This window comes from Micromys minutus (genome assembly GCF_963924665.1).
Source record: "Micromys minutus genome assembly, chromosome: X".
NCBI classification, from domain to species: domain Eukaryota; kingdom Metazoa; phylum Chordata; class Mammalia; order Rodentia; family Muridae; genus Micromys; species Micromys minutus.
The window spans coordinates 42,354,296-42,360,295 of record NC_137970.1 but is presented as its reverse complement, the minus strand read 5'-3'; the positions used below and the strand labels follow the sequence as shown (position 1 = coordinate 42,360,295).

Sequence of the window (6,000 nt, the reverse complement as noted above, 5' to 3'; positions counted from 1 at the left end):
CACATATATGTAAAGATAGAAGGAATCATTACATATTGTCCAAAGTACCACACCTGTCTTCAACAAAAATACTAAAGAAAATATTTTCAATATATATACCTGGAACTGATATTAATAATCATCAACATGATGCCCTTGATGGACAAACAAACTGCCACGGGGTGTCCTGTGGTGCTGGCTGGCATGCTTCATGATGCCAGGTATGGACCAGTGTGTACAGCCTTTGGTTATCTTGCTGTGTTTTCAAGTTACCCATTGTGGAGGGCTGAAGGCTGCGCCCTTACAAGATGGCCCTGGTTTCAGGTGCCATGAATCAGCTAAAGTGTGGTAAATAACCACTGGGCGCATGTGCAAAGAGTGGTGCGAGCCAAGTCACCGCCCATCCCGGGGCGTCACAATCAGGCCACTAGTGGGCAGCCAATCACACAGCGACACGCCACCCTTGGGGGGTATAAATTAGGGTGCCTTTTCCTGCTCGGGGTCTTCCTCTTCAAGATGCAATAAAGGTTTTGCTGCAGAAGGATCCTGGTGTCCGCGTGCGTTCTTGCTGGCAAGACGGTAGCGCGGGACATATGGTGCCGAAACCCAGGAAAAAACGCCTCACCATCGCCGGTACCGAGGAGACCCTCCGTCTGCGGAGAGGATCCAGAACTGCAGGATGAAGGTAAGCTCTGAGAGACATGTTTGGTCTTGACCTCTCCCATCTCTCTCTCTCTGATGAAGGTGCCGTAGAAGCTTTTATTCTTGTCTTCCTTGCCTTGATTCTTTTTCTTTTGGTTTCATTAGAAAATGAAGCCTATCGTGCTATGGTAGTGGCAGGACAGGGAGCTCTGGAGAAGTTGCAAGACAGCATGTCAGAAACAGAGCGAGATGAAAGATTAAAGAGCTCAAAGAGAAAAGGTGCACTTAAGAAAAAAGACCCTTCTAAGGACCTTGGATCCAAGGAAGCGAGAGATAAGGGAAAGGACGCCCTGGGTGAGAGACAGGAGAAAGAGGAAAAGCTTGAGGACAAAAGGATCCTGGGAGAGAAACAGGGAAAGGAGGAGAAAACCCCGAAAAAGAAAAGCCTTTATCCGGTAAAGGAGTTAGAGGCTTTGGGGCTTGATAGTTCAGAAACAGACGAGCTTAGCCCCTCTGAGGAAGAGGATCTAGAAGATGAGGCTGCTCGTTATGAGGTAGAGAGATACCACCCAAATGAACGACGAGCTAACAGCTTGGGTAAAAAACAGAAGAAAGTGGGAGGTGGAAACCACTCGGTTTTCTGGCCTATAGAGTACGCGGCACCTGGGACAAAAAGGCCAGAAGGTTTGTTATAATTGTGGAAAACCTGGGCACTTAAAGAGAGATTGTCAGGCACAACAACAAAAAAGATTACCAGGACTGTGCACACGGTGTAAAAAGGGATATCATTGGGCTACTGAGTGCCGCTCTATAAAAGACCTTCAGGGTCAAGCTCTGCCACCGTTACCTCAGCAGCCAACAGGCGAGGGTTCTGCTCCAAAAAACATGCTTCGAGGCCTTCAGTCTTAGGCCCCTAAAACATATGGGACCCACGCCCCTCGTAGGTGGATTCCTCAGTCCAGGATTCCCCAGTCTGCAGAAGCACAGGAGGACCCACAAGATTGGACCTCTGTTCTGCCACCCAATTTTTGTTAATGCCAGAGATGGGGGTTCAGCCTATTCCTACATGTTATGAAGGGACTTTACCCAATGACAGCCTGGGCCTGGTAATAGGGTACATTCCAATGGCCAGAAAGTGGGTCATTGTTCTCCCCGCAGTGATAGATCATGGACACTCAGGAGAGCTCCAGGTTTTATGTTCTAGCCCTCGGGGCGTATCCCCCTTTTTGTTTTATTTTATTTTATTTTACCCTTTTTTTAATGCCTAAGTTACTCTTTAATAAACACAAAACATCACCAATTTTCATTATCTCAGTGTCTTTTCTCAGGCCTCTGATAAGGGTGTCTTATGCAAAGCCAATTAAAACTTCCCCAACAAACTTTCAGGGTAACATTATTGCCTAGGCCTACTCTAATTATGCATTAATCTAACAAAAGGCAAACCTCCTGCTAGAGATTCTAAAGCACTACTTAAAAGTACTTAGCAATTTTCCGGGTACTTAAGAACCCAGTGTGGGGGAAAGTCATTATAAGGGAGTCATTTTAGCATAATTATCATTGAATGGCCTGTCTGAAAATGTAGTACAAACAAAATGCCACATCTATCTTGCAAAACATATCTGAATGAGGTATCCTCCTTTTCTGAAGGTGATATAGTTGCTCAGTTACTAATTTTACCAAACTTACAGAAGCCTCCCAAGATATAAGCAGATGCCACTGCTGCCTATTTAATGAAGGATTTAAGCTCCAGACCATCCTTGGAGTCACAGATGCGCTCACTTGGCTCGATTCAACAAGGCTCTGCCCTCAGTACCAAGAACAGCTGTTTCTATGGCTCTCTTTAAATCTTGATGACCATGGTCGAACTGCGGCCAAGCGTCACTGCTCAGAGCCAAGTACCCCAAAAGAGATCGTAAAATGGAAGGATGTACTGACTGGTCAATGGAAAGGCCTGGATCTTATATTAATAAGATCCAGGGGAGCTGTTTGTGTTTTTCCACAGGAAGAAGATAATACATTCTGGGTGCCTGAACGCCTTACGCGGAAGATCCTTGTAACGGAGGATGCCAAGTCTCAAGATGATTCTACTGATGATCCTATCCTATTTTATTTATTTTCTCCTATTTTAAGGAATGGGTGGGGGTGGGTCTTTTTTGTGCAATATTTTGCTGTGGGTTGGTGTTCCTGCTGTGGTTGGTTTGCAGACTCCGGTCTCAACAACAGCGTGACAAGGTCGTGATCGCTCAAGCGCTTGTTGCCTTAGAACAGGGAGCTTCTACCGAGATCTGGCTCTCTATGCTTAAGCAATAATTGATCCCTCAATCGAGATAACTGCCACCCCCATAAAACTGTTGGCCTCCGGGATGGATTTTTGCCCTAGGCTTATAAGAGGATAAGATGACCAAATACTGTAATCTCCAGAGATGGGCAACTTTCCTCTCGCACAGACCAATCTAAGACAGGGCCCCTGAGGCGATGGGGTACCCCCAGGACGGATAAGGCTGTGGCAGAGAGAGAACGACCTAAGACAGGAATTGCAATGTCGTGTCACATGACTCTTGCCTAGACCAACTGCTTTTAATAAAATAAAACAAAGGGGGAGATGTGGAGGGCCGAAGGCTGTGCCCTTACAAGATGGCGCTGGTTTCAGGTGCCATGAATCAGCTAAAGTGTGGTAAATAACCACTGGGCACATGTGCAAAGAGTGGTGCGAGCCAAGTCACCGCCTATCCTGGGGCGTCACCATCAGGCCACTAGTGGGCAGCCAATCACACAGCGACATGCCACCCTTGGGGGTATAAATTAGGGTGCCTTTTCCTGCCCGGTGTCTTCCTCTTCAAGATGCAATAAAGGTTTTGCTGCAGAAGGATCCTGGTGTCCGCGTGCGTTCTTGCTGGCAAGACGGTAGCGCGGGACAACCCATCAACAACTCCTACAGAAAGATTTCTTCAATTTTTTTAGATACTGCAGTGACTATGGAATGTAAACCCTGGATGTACTTATAAATATTTATTTCTGGGTGGCCACTATCTTCCAGCCAAATTCAACAATATCAAGTAAGAAGTCAAAGCTCTTTATTGGTTTGCCTGAGGGTTACGGATATCCTTTTTTAAAAATTGCCACTTTTTACTAGATTTTTGCATTTTGAATTTCAAGTATTTTAGTATTTTTCTACATTAAATTTAGCAAAAAACAGCGACGACAGTTTGTAATTAAGCAAACAGGGCGATCAAGCAATTATCCTTAGTGGTATTGCAGGCTATGCAGAGCAGTTATGTGGAGTTTTGATTCTGAAATGGCTTTTCTGGAATTACAGCCTGGAGACCATGGATGGTCTGTATGGCTCTCAGCTCACAGGGTAGGAGAGTGGTCACAGCTGGCTCCTTTCTTGTTACAGTTCAAGCCAGGAGGAAATGCTGATGAAGAGCTAGGGACAGGTTGAGTCTGGCACAAATCTGTCACCATCCTGAGGCCCAGCTAGACCTGAGCATTGCTGCTGACTCTGCTTCCTCCTCCTTCCTCCTCCTGCTCTGCCTTTTCCTTTTTTAAAGAGAAAGGCACAATAGCTGGGAAGGATTTTATTTTCTTTTTTATTACCTTTCTGTTTGGTGCTACTCGCCTCATGTCAGTCCTGGAACCCTGACCAGAATCACAGTATTGAATCCTTCAGGCTACACACTGACTTTTAACCTCCACCCTGCAGTGGTGGTGACCCCTTTGTTACAGGCTTGACTTTCATGTTCCCTCCACCCTGTGTCCCATGGGAGCAATGGCAGAGATTCCCACTCATTGCACTACCCTGTTATCCTCAGCAACAAACCCTGGGTTCCATGTGTACTCTAAGCTCAAGATGAAGGTGGTGGTTATTTCCTGGGCACTGTAGAGAGCTGGGAAAGTCACCACCAAAAGGGTCATTTGCTAACCCTATCACCTCCAGTGAAACCAACTCACAGACATCTCTACTGACATCTGGTTTCATTGGGAGCTTGGGCACACAAGGAAATCACAAGAAAACCTACAGAATCAACTAACCCAAGCCCACAGGGGTTCACAGAGATTGATATGCCAACCAGTATTCATGCATGACTAATGCCTTCTATACATATGTAACAGTTGTATAGCTTGCTTTTCATGAGGGAGTCCTCATATCAGGAACGGGCTGTCTTCAACTCTGTTGCCTGCATTTGGAACCCTTTATCCTAACTGGGCTGTCTAGTGCCAGTAGAAGATGCACCTAGTCTTAAGGCCTCCCCTTTACTGAAGAGAATGGAAGGAGGATTGTATGGGAGAAGTTGGGGGCGAGGAAGGACTAAGAGGAGGGAAAGAAAATTGAGGTCAGGATATAAATTTAATTAATTAACCTGATTATATGGTATCTATAAGATAATCACTTCAAACATAACATACAAATTAAAATAAAGAGGTAGAAAGAAGTTAACATAAAAATCAAAGGAATGCAACGTTCAATATTGATATAAAATAAAGCATCAGAATACACACACACACAAACAGGAAGGGGTAGTAATCCTTGTGGAATTTTTTGTATCTTGATTGGGCTCGGACTGAAACACATTGTTTACATATTATTTCACTTGCACATGTGCATATGTACTCTCTTTGAATAAGTAATGGAAAAGGTATGAAGTAAACAAAAGCACCAGAAAACTCAAGAACATCATTAACCAGCAGGCGCTAACTGATTTTTTTCAGACTGTCACATATGTCATAGAATACATATTCTTTTGAAATGCCAAGAAAACATGTACCAGACAAACTATAAACAAACAAACCTATAACTTAACAAGTCATACTAAGTGTTTTGCAAACACAAAAAAATAGAGAAAACAGTAGCAATACAAAACAGGAAAATCTACAAGCATTTGAACATTAAATAAAAATCTTCATAAGCAAAGAAAACATACATTGAGCTACTTGAAAGGAAATATAGAAAAATCACACACACACACACACACACACAAAGAAACAAGAGGTAGTAATTCTTGTGGAATTTTTTGGTATCTTGATTGGGCTCAGACTGAAATATATTGTTTACATATTGTTTCAAATGCACCTGTGCATATGTACTTGGTTATGACTGAAAAACATTTCTTATTATAAGCCATGATTTAAAAGTTTGAAAACGGGGCTGGAGAGATGGCTCAGCAGTTAAGAGCACTGACTGCTCTTCCAGAGGTCCTAAGTTCAATTCCCAGCAACCACATGGTGGCTCACAACCATCTGTAATGGGATCTGATGCCCTCTTCTGGTGTCTGAAGACAGCTACAGTGTACTTACATATATAAAATAAATCTTAAAAAAAAAGTTTGAAAACACCCCTCATATAAAATGAGTAAAAGATGAAGGACATTCAACAAATGG

The 6,000-nt window shown here is 43.7% G+C and overlaps 1 pseudogene across 1 annotated transcript in view; it reads left to right on the top strand.

The window, feature by feature from the left end:
• Positions 1-806: 806 nt before the first annotated feature.
• LOC308414899 (large ribosomal subunit protein uL10-like) overlaps positions 807-6,000 on the top strand; it is a 36,274-nt pseudogene continuing 31,080 nt past the window's right edge. Inside the window, exons 1-2 of the transcript in view lie at positions 807-1,305; positions 2,310-2,533. The product of the transcript in view is annotated as a large ribosomal subunit protein uL10-like (transcript). The remainder of the gene's footprint in view (positions 1,306-2,309; positions 2,534-6,000) is intronic.